We start from the raw sequence: 14,586 nt of genomic DNA on the forward strand, positions 1-14,586 counted from the left end.
CACTGCTCCTTCCGCTCTATATTTCACTTTGTATTTTATGCTTATATATTTTAACCTTACTAACTAATATCATCTCTATCACTGTAAAATGTATAAAGGACATTATTGTATTGATAATTGGAAGCATTGTTAAAAGCTATCAAACAACATTTGCATAAGGCAAAAACTCATTAATTGAAACTTTTTTTTACATTACTGTAGTACATAAAAGTTAGATTTGATTTGTACTCTATGAGAGATGGAAGCTGTAAATATGATGAGTTTCCATGACCTTTCCTTTCTTAAGAATCTACCTCCACTCTCATAGAATGCACATTTATAGTAATTATCTGGTTAAATCACTTGAAGTTCTACTAATAGACATGTGCATAAATACAATATAGTCATTGAAGAATGAGTTTTAAAAGGGGGCAAAGTAGATGTGACATTTCTGTCCTTCAAAGCAACCTGCCTGAAGTTCATGTGCTGAATGATTTGTGTATGTCCTCCACTTCCCAGCCATGACTCCAAGATAATAACCATTACCACACTCAAAGATATTTAGTGAGGTAAAAAGAAAAGTGAAATATCACCAGTTTAGTAATGTTTCCTTTAAACGAAGTATCTGAATCTGCCACTCTGAAATACCTGTGCTAATCAAGACTGCTGTAGTAATATTTTCTGACAGATTTCACTGAATTTTCCTGAAAGGTAAGGTGAACTAAGTGATTATTTTGATAATTCTATCTACCAGGGGATCAAGATTTATAGGCTGGGATTTTGAGTTTTCTGCCTGACTGAGTATATCTTGAAACAAGTGGTAAGCTTCCTGCTGGGGACTGTAGGGATGAGGAAGGTATGACAGTTTAAATCTGAATTGTATAGAAAGGATAAAAGAACATTCTGCTTCCATGAATTAACTTGTTTTGATATTGTTTTATAAATATTTCTAGGATGTGAATTTTAGACATAAAAATTCTTGTTATTTCATATTATTTTTGATCTCACTTATGTGAGTATGAAATGTAAATTCAATTTCAAATATTCAACAGAGATTTACATAGCTTAGCTCCAACAGAAACTGTGGAAATATACCTATCCTGAAATAGCTAAGTGATGAAAAACTCATCTTAGTTGAAAACTGTTTCAGATGGGGCAGAGCTGGGTTTAGAATTAGGACCATTATCTAAATATGAAGTCACTTGGTGGGTGGCCACTCTATACTACCAGAAATGCCATCCTGAGAATTTTTTCTAAGGAATTCTTCATTTGAATGGTTTCTCTCGTGTAGGTAAAAAAGAATTTTAATTCTGATATATTTGCATGTCAGTGCTGTTTGACTATAATTTCTTGTTGTGTATCCTCGGGAGCCTTTGCACCAGCCTCAGAGATAATGCATAAGGAATATCGCAATTTTCCACTGTAGTGTGGGGAAAGGGTAGAGACTTCCTGAATCCAGGTTACATGTGGCTGCAAGCATCTGGAGCTGCCTTTGAATCACAAGTCTCTGACTCTGCTTGTTTGGAATCCTAAGCAGAAGCAATGAGGTCTTCCCATGAGCTAGGACTTTTCACTTCTCAACCCAGACCCTTCTCATACTGGGGCATGGCTTATCACTTCTGTAAAGCCTGGGGGAGACTGGAGAACTTCAGGAACTATAGAAAAATTTCAGAGTGCAGAAATTCTTACAGGTGAAATCAAACTAAAAATATTTCTTTCCTTAAAAGCACACTTTAAAATATCATGGTACTTCCAGTACAATTTACTCTTTTATTACAGTTTTAAATGCTATAGATAGCTCCTGATGATTTTTGGCATCAATGTATTCTAAGTGTATGATTTCTGAATATGGCTTAATATTGGGATATTTTGCTCTAACTGGCAGTCATGCTTTTTAATATTTTTTCATATTTGATAGTAATCCAATTTCCAACTTTTTGCCTGTAGTGTTGTAAACTGGATGAGGCCTTCATGGACAGAGGTAGTGATACCTCTCTGTTTAAATCAGTGTATACCCTGACTGTTGTTTTCATAGGAGTTAGTCAATGAAAATGAAGAGCATTTTCCAGTTGGTGTTTATTTACAATTTCGTAGTTGTCTTCATCTGTATGTCTGACATACTTACTGGTTTGAGTAGCTTTGATTACAACAGTCAGATTATATGCATGCAACTGGAAGTTTCTGAAGCACAAGTTTTCAGATACTGGAATGCTGTAAATTCATCATGTGGCCATACAGACTTTGCACTACAAAAAGGTTAAGCTTGTTCAGCAAAAATCTCTGCCATTCTTGCAATTATCTGGGGGGAAAATGTTCTTTTTTTGCACTACCTATTTTACTAAAAGTAGTCTTAATTCTTTTCTCTTTGGCTTTTTTGCTACTAAAGGATTTTGCTTATCTTCCTTTAGAGTCTGATTTATTACATTTTAAATTAAGGTTAACAGATTGTATTCTGACAGTTTCTGGATATTTATGTTTTCCAGTCTGGTGAATCCAGGAGGAAATCATTCTTATCTTCTAAGCTTGAGTTGTACAAAATGAAGAAATTTGCATCTTTTTTTACTCAATCTGTGAGTTACAAAAATCCTCAAATGGGATAACCCTCAATCATTTTATTCTACTTCTGTGTGCTAACGTTCTCGGGATGAATTAGATTGCATGTTTGCATATCTCCATTATATTTTCCTTTTCTGTACAATTAATCCCAGCCTGCCTAATTTCTAATGTGTGGAATGGAAAAACTTTTATGGCACTATAAATTTTAAAGACAAAAGAGAATGGAACTTTGAAGAAAAACAGAAATGAGATTAAGCTGAAACATTTAATAAGTATCTGTCTAAAAAAATTCTCCCTTAATAAGAATGTCAACTAAGAGCAGAAATAACAGGAGTTATTTAATTTTTGATGTCAGAAGTTAACAGAAGTCTAGTGCAAGACTGCAGTAGAAGGAAGGAAAGCTGATTTACTTGAACTTGTCATCTCAGGGCTACATCACTGGGTGTTCTGAAAGGGTATAGCTGAGTATAACCTTTATGAAGTTTCAGTTTCTCTTCCTTTCTATTTTGAATAAAGAATACGTATAATTATAAATTAAGCCAAGGAAAAGTTAACATGGTACTAGATTTCTAATTTTTAAGAAATGAAAGGCCAAAGCTCTTTTAACATACTAACAAGACTTGTTCTTATGCCAGTTGTTATCTTGTAGCTCAGTCTCGATATTCTGTATTTATAAAGCTGGAGTGAAACATTTTCTGAAGTGTTTGATTAATTTCTAGCATTTTCAATCAGAAAGAACGGATAGATGCCTTTAGTCTAATTTTACTCGGACATGCTGCATTTCTTTTCTTTTTTTTTTAGTTAAGCGTCTTTCCTCTTTCAGCTTATGAAATGAAACAGCTCTTGAGCTGTTTGTAAGCAAAAAATCAACACATACGACTTACCAAAATGAAGCTCTTTCAACTGTGCACTATCTGTTGTCAGTATGTTGTAATTACTTCGTGGAGCTTCTATTTAACATACTTGCAGAGTTTAACAGGTAGGAAACATGACACTCAACTAACGCAATCAAATATTACCTGCCAACAGCTGTGAAATCTCCTTGCTGTCTCTTTTTATTACGTGCTTCCTCAGTCAAACTCCTAGTCTGTGAACAATTACCACAAATCCTTCAAATTACCTAGTTTTAACCCTGCACTTGAGACAGACCAGGAGTCACGCTAATCATACCACCACAGTCTGCACCTGGGTGTCAGACATTCATGTCTCCTCAGTCTTTCCAACTGTGCTCCATACTCCCTGTCTGACCTCTCAGAGGGATGAGCATCCTCTCTTTGCTGAAGTATCTTCTGCAGGATCATGGTAATCAGTGGGTTTTTCTTTTTCCTTTATTCTCCTCTTTTTTACATTATGAGTTGTTTTTGTTGTTTAGGGGTTTTTTTGGTTTTTTTTGGTTTTTTCTGTCGTTGAAACAATATTTTCCAATTAGCAAGAGTTTTGGAAATCATGGGTTTGTCGGATGGGATGCTTCCTCAAGGAGCTAAAGAAAATGCTATGGAGAAACAGAGGAACTGTTATACCTGCAGGGGGCATTGCAATACAAAGAAAGGAGCAATGAAAACTTCCAACCAAATTGTCTGATAACATTTTATGACATTCGACTATCAGATTTGGATATTTATTTGTCTTTTTTTTTTCAAAAAGTGTCAAGATTTTTTAAAGATATTAATGAACTTTTTTCTTAGTGTTTTTGAAAGAAATGTTAAATTACATTTGGAAGGATATTTTTCAGTGTTTTTGCACTTACTGGTAGTGATGAAGAACGTTGACATAATGATATTAAACTGGGACATAAAATGCCAATAATTTTTTCTTTATAGAAAATAAAATATAAATTTCTAATATAGACAAAAGAGTTTTCAAATAATCCATTAATAACCTTTAAGCATCTTCACTAGTTTAATGAGTCTAATTAGTCTTTAAATATTATGACTCTGTCCATTTTATTTGTATACGTGTACTTTTATTTGTTAAAGGGAATGAAGCATGGCATCCAAACTGGCCAGCAATTCTAAAATAAAATCACATCTATTGTGTCATGCACATATATGAGAGTGATGTTGGCTACCTCGTCATTCCTCATAGAATTCATTAATTATCTTTCACGAAGTCTTGTCTATAGTATAATTTTATAGTTTTATTATCTATGATGAGTGAAAACAACATGATATGTAACTTCTGCTTCACAAATGATAGGTGGACACTTATAGACGTAAACATTGGAAATTATGGAATCACTCCTAAGATACAATATGTACATATATTTACAGCAGAATATGAATCCAGTCTTTTGTCAACAATACCTCAACATTTTTTTTCTCTATTGTGGAAAATCTTCTTAAAAGCAGGAAAAAATTTGTATCTGTTAGCAAGAAAGGAAGGTGATCAGACTTGGGAGCTATCACTGGGAGGAAAAAGATGATGAGATGGAGTTACTAACCACTCATAAAGAAAAGACTATCTAAACTCTCAAGTACAGTAGAATAGCTGGATGATTGACATTAGTTCTATGCAATTTCTGCTTATTTTACTCCCTTTCTCTTCTAAAGTGTCATTTTTTGTGTTTCTTCCCTACTCCCACTAGCAGCCTTTATAATGAATTACAAGGTTTATTTGCAATGTGATTTATGATAGCAAGCTGTAATTTTTTTTCAAAATGGATTCAGTCATCTTTGCAAATTTCTTTGGATTCCATTATACCCAGGGAAGATGGAAGACCATTTTCTTTGGTAAAATATTCATAGATTAGAGGCTTGACTGAGAAGATATCATTTTCTTTCCAGGATTTATCAGCAAAGTGCTTATGAATGCTACTGATCTGTTGGCTGCTTCTTTGTAGTCTTAAAGTAAAGATTTGACACTATGTTCCTGATATTCTGCACTTTCTGATAGACTCCCTGCATTGCAATTGTGTTCTTGAAGCAGATCCTTATCTCTAGTCTCCTATCTTTTTGTCAAAATTGAGTCCAAGTCCATTAGCATCCACTTACTGTATTTTTTCCTGCATAAGTTTTCAGTACTTTTTGTTGCACTTTCTGTCATATTGTTAAAAAGAAAACTGTGATCTGATTTTTTATCCATTTTCTTACCTCTTTGACATTATTCTAGGAAAAAGAAAAACCAGCATTGGAGTTGAATTTCTCTTAGGCATGCAAACTGCTCTGGTTTCATATAATCACTTCAAAAAGAAAAATACTTTATCCACAATGTTACCAAAAGGTGACATTATCTATTTCAGATGTGCATTTAATTTATACAAATTTCTTAACTGGCCTAACTTCCACATTTTTTAGCCATTTGTGGAATTTTCTTACAGATTTCCTCACCAGACTGTTCAGGCAAGGCTGTGTTCTATGTGCAAGTACTTTACTTAAGCATCTGTGTTACATTAATAGCACTCTAAAATCAAAGCAGATGTATTTTCTTTATTCATAACAGAGCAACTGGTAATTCTCATAGTTGTAATTCACAGCTGTAAATGCTATGATGATCAACAATAAGTTTCTATGATTATTTTTGAGGTATCAGTTCCAAAATGAGAAAAATGAGGAAGGATCTCAATAGCATTCAGCAAATAAAAGCTAATCAAATAGTGAACAACATGAAACTGATTAATTCTTAATTAGTTAAAGATTTGCTTGTTTCATCTGGACATCACTTGTTATTGACGCAATAATGCTTGTGCTTGGGAGGGCACAGATACTGCTAAGTTCCTTAAGATGACAGAGAGAAGAGTCATCACCTCTTGACACATATTTGTTATAGTTCCCTTTTGGTCTAGGAAGTGTTAAAGGTCAGGACCCTGGCATTCAGACTGAATCCCAAGAATTCATACTTGAAATTTCCACTTAAAATACATTTTCCACATCTACCGCTACTTGAAAATCTTTGCAAGGGTTATGTGAATAAGTAGTTCTTTCTTCATAGAGAAGTTGACAAAGACAAATTTTCTCTCTTCACTTTTATTGTCCACTTATATATATATATCTTGTTATCAATAGTGCTTAGCTGTAAGTTACATTATAAATTCTTCAATATTCAAATTAATTTTGCTAGAATAGCATGTGTTTCAAAGGTACACAAGGAAAAAGGAATCTGAAAGCTTATGCTATAAAATCATCATTTCCTTGGTTAGTACTAAAATATTTGATCACTTGATGTGGAGCCAGATATGTGCATTCCTTGCCCTAGTCACAGGGGGTAAACCCACAAAGGCAGCTGTGGATTTAATTTTCTAGTGACAAGTGGTTTGTTACTCCTAGATATTGCTCTGGTCTAATGTATACATAGAATAACAATGTCAAACAGAAACTTTGGGAAAAATTGGCTAAATTAATAAACCTGGAGTTAACCAGATTAAACTGGTTTAATTTAAATAACTAAAACTCCCCCATCTTAAGACAGCCAGGATTCTGGGCCTGATTCTTTAGTACCATTACACAGAAAGATCTCTTGCATTTGAAAATTGTTCTGTCTCAGATGAGACTGAAATATTAATCTTATTGCCATTTTTAAAATGCCTTATTTAACTATTTCCATACCATTACTATTGCCAAGGATCCAAAAATTTGCCCCAGTGGTGAAAACTGATTTTCTGTGGTGCTTGTTACTGACAGCATGTTGCAATAACTACTCTGCCTTGCTTGTATTCACAATCTGGTCAGATCCTTACTCTTGCTAGTTTTCTGAACTCTATGAAAGCTTTAATTCCCTAGGTAGGGACTTAGCAACTCCTTGGTTTTTCCTTCATCTTTTTTGAAAACTCAAGACAGACTTGATGCTGGAAAAGAGATTCTTTGTGCCTTCAGCCAGACTAAGTACACTGAGTTTATTTACTTCCTTGTTACACCAGGTTGGTGGTGGAAGGCAAAACAGTATCTCTAGCTCCATTTGGTATTATAAAATAGCCTAGTAACTTGCCTGAAGAGAAGGGACATAAGTAAAAAGATCATTTTATACCCACAAACTTTCTGCTGAAAGATTTAATGTTGTTTTTGTAAAGTGTCAATAGAAGAGGTCTTCAGGATGTGATAAAGTTCAGAGGACTGAGCACTGGAACAGGTTGCTCAAAGAGGTTGTGGTGTCTCTCTCACTGAAGATGTCCAAGAACTGTCTGAATTCAATTCTGTTCAGTGTTCAGGGATGACCCTGCCTGAGCAGGGAGATTGGACCAGATGATCCACTGTGTTCCCTTCAACCTTACTAATGAGGAAAGGTGAGAACTACCAAAGGCTTGACAGGGTTAAGAAATGTCAGATCATGAGAAATAGAGAAATTCTTTATTCGTCCTAGTCTCTAAGCCAGGTGTGGAATCAAGGAAATGAATCATTCAAAAGATTCTCAGGCTCATAGTTGTTACCACTCTCTTGGTGAAAGATATTACTTTGTAGTTTGGTACTGATGAGACAAGTATAGACATTCCTGGCAATCCAGGCCCTGTTATCTTAGACCAGCACACAAGGTAACCCCAGACTCTACAGCTCTGACTATTCATCTCTAGGCAACTAAGTCTTGCAGTCCATTAAATTCTCTCATTCAAGGAGACAATAAATAGAACATCTGTTATTTATTATGTGCTTTATTTAAAAAACATCTTCATTAATTTCTTTGCTCCTTTCTCCCAGATGAAGTTTTCCCTGCTGAAAGTGCCTACTACCATGGTGCAGAGTAGTGGAAATGCTTCAGAAGGTCAGGTGCGGGTCCAAGCACCTACAAAGTTCTTCCAGGAAATCTGAGAAGTTGTGTTTGGTGAATCACTGTTCAAGGTAGTAGTGATTTCTCCAGTCTGCCAGGAAAAGGAAGAGTAAATTGTAACCATAAAGTATATATTGCAAGGAGATTTCATACTTTGATATGAGATATGTAGTCCTCCCTCTTAAAAATTTCGCTAGACATTTAATAAGCTAAAAAAGAGATGTCTCTTTTTCCTGGAATATGCAGTCCCTTATTGGTCTTCAGAGCCTACTCTAGAATGAGAAATAAGTTATGATCAAATTTTCAAAATACATTCTTAAAACTTACAAAATAGCTTTGTAGTATTTGTCTTCCATGCTAAGAATTTATGTACTATCAATGGGTGACAATTTCCATAAAGAAAGAGCTGACTTGTCACAGGCGTATTATAAATAAGTCTGCTGGTCTGTGACTTGATCTTATGTTTTAAAACTGCAACTATTGTCTCCAGTTCATGAGGGACAGACACAGTCAGTTTATGACTATATATAGGTTATTCAGAAAAATGGAATGATCAGCATGACTGGTGTCACCTTTCCAGTCTAATTTTTGGCAAGACTTTCTCTGATTGCTAGAGACAGACATTTTGGCAGTCTCAACTCTTAAAAAGTATTTCTTAAGCATAAAATTATAGAAATAGCAAAATTAGTTGCATACGTTTGGTTGAAATTAAGAAAAAAATCCTTATTTTTGAATCTGACAATTCATGTTATAAAAATATTTTACACACCACAATTAATTCAGAGAAGTGTTAGTTTCTTTGCATAGTCTAACTTTGTAAGAGACTTCTCAGGACAATGGCCTTTATTAATGTTGAACATGTATCATACATACATGAAAGAAGAGAAAGGAACTTCCAGTTAGGACATGACTGGTTAATTTTAGAAGGTGTGCCACGGTAGTGGCATTTTTTCTCTGAGATTATTTTCTCAAAATAAAAAAAAACCCCATACAGTTCCAGAGATCTTCGGTTCTTCTGGAAATTTAGGCCTTTACAGGCTTTGCTAATGAACAAAATAAAACTGTAAAAGATTTGAAATATATTAAGGACTTAAGACTTCTGTATTCAAGTAACACTGACCTTTCAAATGGCTGCCACATGACAAGAATTTTTTGTCATTTTAAACTTGTGGACATATCCTTACCACTATTTCAGCTCAACATAAGCAATTTTGATAAATAACAGCTGCATCTGGCAGCTGATATTTAGCTTGAATGATCTTGAGAACACCTGTATCTATCGCAAGTCTTTTTCCAAAGTGCTGCCTTAGAGTCTCAAGGCAATATCATGTGCAATAACTTTTGTCCTTGAGAAAGAAGGAAGTCATCTGGCTCCCATCAGAGGACCCCACTGAGATCGAGGTGACTGCTCACTCTCATCTGGGTTTAGTTACCTGAAACAGCCCTGAAATAGCAAATTCCTATTGTTAAAAGGCATGGTCCCCCAGTTTCTTTTCCTAACAGGTTTTATGGTCAGTGTGCAGCCAAGTGAAGTAACCAGGAGCTGAGGGTGGGCACAGGAAGTCTGGGCCCTCCATTATGAAAGCCGCATCCCACAGTACCCAGTGAGGAAGCAGAGCTGGGAGTAGTATGGTGACCATGACCAGCCCAGAGCAGTGTGTCCATCCAGAAAGCCAAAGGTGACACGGAGGGCTGACTTTATCTGTCTAAATAAAATTCTTCTCTGAATTTGGCAAATTAGTCGTTAACTCTTGGTAATATTTTTAGATGCTTCAGATATACTTGCTATCTGAGCAAATAATGAAGCAAATTATTATGGGGAGACTAAAAGGTATGTGCTTTATGAGGAAGTTTTGGTTTTGGGTGTTTATCTTTTCTTGCAAAGATAACACTTGAGTTATTCAGTGATTTTCTCAGAGATTATGGCTCCTTATATTACATGCATTTGCTCTGAAAATTGTTTTATATACATTTTGGAAATTATGTTTTCTGTTTAAGGGAAGGACATTTCCATGATAAACACATAGTAGGTATCTTATTTTTCAAGAGCTGTCATTTCTGGGCCACAGTGGTTGGTTGAGACTTAGTTGACATCCTGATGTTGCTGAAGAGCTAATCCAGCTGTAATACATGAACGTGTAATACATGAACCCTACTGAGAGTGAAGTTGGTGGGCTCTAAGGGTTGACTTCACTGTGCAGGAACCCCAAAATTCTCATGCCCTCATGACCTCCAGCCACTCATGCACCACGACTGTTCTTGGGAACTTTTCACAGATTTAGCAGCCGTACTCTTCAGGTTGCCAACTCTTTTTTCTCATGACCCATCGACCTTTGGGTCTTCATGCGTTGTGAGTATCCATGGGAACTTGATAGGCTGTTATCCTCACACAACACTTGGCCTAGAAGGTTTCTCTGGGTACTGCTGAGCAGTGCAACATGTTCAGCACTGAAGATTGACTTAACTTCAAACAGAATTATGTGACAATGAGAGGAATAATTTTTTCATGTATAGTAAAATGATATAAGATGAACTTAAGGCAATCCATATTCTAGAAAAATGGTGTTCTCTTAAGCAACATTAAATATCCCCATTTATCTCTCAAGAAAGGAAAAAAAATCACTGTGGAAGAAAGACTACTCATCAGCATATTATCAAAAGATGAAAAGAAGAAAATAATTTGCTTCCTCTCCAGTTTTTCAGTCATGTTAGTGAATATTATGACATGGGGAATGAGCCATACTACACTTTCAATTAACTTTTGTAGAGAGATATTGCTGTCCTGGGGATGTTTAAGAATTTTAAAGAAATAACAAAACATTTTTTACACAAATTCTGAGAGAAATACCATTTTTATTGTCTATAGTGAAGCCATTTTAAGAGCTGCTTTTCATTAAGCATTTATACTATGTGCAAATTGTTGTAGGCTTTGTTAATCATCTCTATTTCATTGCCTATTTTCACTCCTGCAGAATTAATTATAGACCATAATATCCATATAATGAAACTATGGTTTCAACTAAGGCAAAAATTACTTGTTTGGCGTAATGGTTTGACCATGATATGTAGGTCTGAGCTTTGCTGTTTCTTCACTTCCATTTGTAGAAAAGGTTTTTCATGTTAGCAGTGCTATTTCTTTACCCTGGTTATTATGGAATATATAAATTTAAACTGCCCTTTATGACCCATGTGCTGTTGCACACAATCTAATGCTATTACCAGCAGATAGATTTTCCCACATTCTCTTGCTTCAGCAGACAATGTTAGATTTATGTTTACAAGGCAAGAGTTCTGCATGTTTGATTAGGCAAGAGAATCAAAGATAAGGTTGTATTTTTCACTGCTATATCCTGTAATATTACAACATGTATTGCCACTGGCTTATCAGTGTAGGAAAATACATGTGGCTTTGTGAAACCCACTATTTTTCAGAAAGTTCAAAAATGAAGAATACTTTCAATTTTAGAACATGGATAGTTTTATAGTGTTTCAATTGTCGTTAGCAAAAAGAACTCAGGATCTTTGTGTGAAATATTAATTGTAGAAAAAACATCTTGTATATTCTTTTTTATTGTGAAGGTGTTTTTTGGTTTCCTACCACTGCAATGTTGCATATGGAGTCTTTCATCCAGCTTCTGATCTTGAATGCTAATTGTGTTAAACATAGGCAGTAGTTGTTCTTTAAGGTTGTCAGTGTCCACAGAAAAATGAGGTCCAGTCGCTTCAAGTAAATAAATGGGATGGAAAACACAAATGCTTGGAAATATGTTTTCTAGATTATTCTGTCGTGATCCTGTATTCAGTTTCTCTGAGCAGCAAAAATTATTTAGGTGCTAGTGTCTGCAGAGTCTGGTCCATTGTAAAAGTTTTCTAGCACTTTTCATTGTAAGCAGGACTGTGTAGGAAGAAGAGTTGGGAGGATTGATGTGAGCATAAAGACAAATGGAATGATAGCTGTACATCAGAGATCCAAAGTCTAAAGCCAGTGGGTGTAAATCCACCAGCTTCAGTGCAATTACGATGAATGACATAAATTCAGATCTTCTATTTTTTCTTTTAGGCTGTACAAGATGAAAGTGGTTGGAAAATTTCAGGTCCTGCATTTTTTTGTGATTATAATTTAATTTTCTTTACTTCTTGGATTTTCTTTACTATTGAACACATTTTCTTCATATAAATGACAGTTTTTTCAATGTTCAGGACAGTAAAGTTGCCTAAGAAGCTTTAGAAGATGGTATCAATAAATATTTGATGTCTCTGTCAGCAGCCCTAGAATATTGCTAATAGGAGGCCATTACATGGCTGAGATGTTCCATTTGAAATACTTGTTTGTTACTCTCTGATAGACCCAAATCGACATTTTATTATTCAATTAATTTTTTTGTCATTTAAATAATTTTTAAAAATTAGATGTTGTTGCTCTAACTTATTACTGAGGAATAATTCATTGAATGGAGAAAAAATATTCAGTAAAAAATAGTTGAGCTCCTTTAATCTATAATCATACTCTAACTCCTGGTGTGTTGAAAACTGTTTAAGCCAATAAAATACAAATTTCTTAAGTAACTGTTTCAATTATGTGTTAACAGCCAAGTAGGAAAACTGTGAAAGAGATCAGACACTGTCTCAGGCCTAATAAAGCTTCAAAGGCTAACCACATTATTGAAGTGATGAGGTGTTTAGACTTTAAAGCCTCACTCACAGCCTTCACTATCAGTCTCTGTATTAGATTTCTAATGGACTTTTCTGTAAAAAAGGACTGAAGAAGCCAGGTCTAAAAAAAGATTAGTAAGATTGAAGTAGGTAAGGAAGAGATCAAAATATAAGTGATTTAATAGAAATTTTGTGGACTATGGAATAATTTTGATATGAAATATGATTATTTATACCAAAGAAAAGAAGAAAATTAAAGGAACATTTGAAAATAAAACATTGTTTTGTAAGTTATAAGGAAATCAATCATTTCATTAATGGTTGCTATTCTGGCAACTCTTAACACAAAACAAGCTCATCAGAAGCTTTGCCAGATAACCTCTGGCTCTTCTCAGAGACTTTTTAAAAACATGTATAAATTATACTTCATGTGCAACTCTGACAGTCAAACACAAAGAGTACAAATCTATAGCTACTGCTTCCTAAATTGGTAGACATTTTCACTGACATTTTGGTAAATTATGAGATTTCAGTAAAGGTTATTTTCATATTGAAGTTGTTCAAAGTTTCTTTAACTCTTCTCACAGAAGATTTTGGACAAAAGGAAACTTCAAGCAAGATTTTAAAGAATCAAGAGACTGTTTCTGTGTTAGGAAATTCAGAAATATTATGTTTCCAGTTCTCAATTTTATTTCTCAGTTTCCATTCCACACATAGTTGGATCTAAAAGTAATTTACTGAGTAATCACTACTGTGTTGAAAGGGTGGGGATCGCATACCTGAGATAATTTTAGACTATACTGCCTTTATTATTAATCATAACAAGGAAGCAAATAATTCAGGACAGGGTGAAAACTCGTCAGATTCAATTTAGCTTCACTCAGAGTTTCAACCATCTTAATTGTTGAAAAAGCAGAGTGAAATAGCTAATACTGGTCTGCAGGATCAGTTCTCATCTGAGGTGTAATTCTGCTTGCCATTTGGTGGGAGTCAATAAAGCTCTTTACTGGCAGGATTGTTAAGAGACAGAGAGCCTGGAAGAAAAATAAGAGCAGTTTCTAAGTATCTTTAAACAATCGTATGAGTGGTTTGATTGACTACCAAGACTAAAAGGTTCTTCTGAGTGGGGGTTGTGGCTCAGAGAATGTGGTGGAGAAGGGCCTGACCCTAAGAAGTTCTGGCAAACAGGGACATGGCATGGGCTATTGTCTGCTTGTAGGTTCTGGACTTAGAAAATGGAAGAGGAATAGGCAAGAGACAGAAAAAGATGCATACTCTAGAATATGCTATAGGCATTTTAATGTAAGAAAATCTGTCTATTCAAAGTTGTTATCACAGATATTCTTTTACAAATTCAAACCACTTGGCTACGTTCCCAGGTGACCTCAGCAATTTTGCTGTAAATCTGGTTTCAGTGTACCATCTGACCACATCCTCCATTTCAGTTCTTCACAATGATTGTCTCATATATTGATTAGCTTACAATCAGGTTAGCTACACACATTCCTTGACTGATCTGGTATCAGGAATATACTCACTCACTCAAGAGAATAAGGTCAGTAATTTCACAATTATAAGCCGCACCATTTTGACTAAAATTTTGCTCCCAACCCAGAAATGCGGCTTACACTCAGGAGCGGCCAATATATGAAAAAAGTTTTGAAATTTCCCAACCCAGAAGTGCGAGCCAGGGCGCTGAGTTGA

Source organism: Catharus ustulatus, chromosome 2, assembly GCF_009819885.2.
Source record: "Catharus ustulatus isolate bCatUst1 chromosome 2, bCatUst1.pri.v2, whole genome shotgun sequence".
Taxonomy (NCBI): Eukaryota; Metazoa; Chordata; class Aves; order Passeriformes; family Turdidae; genus Catharus; species Catharus ustulatus.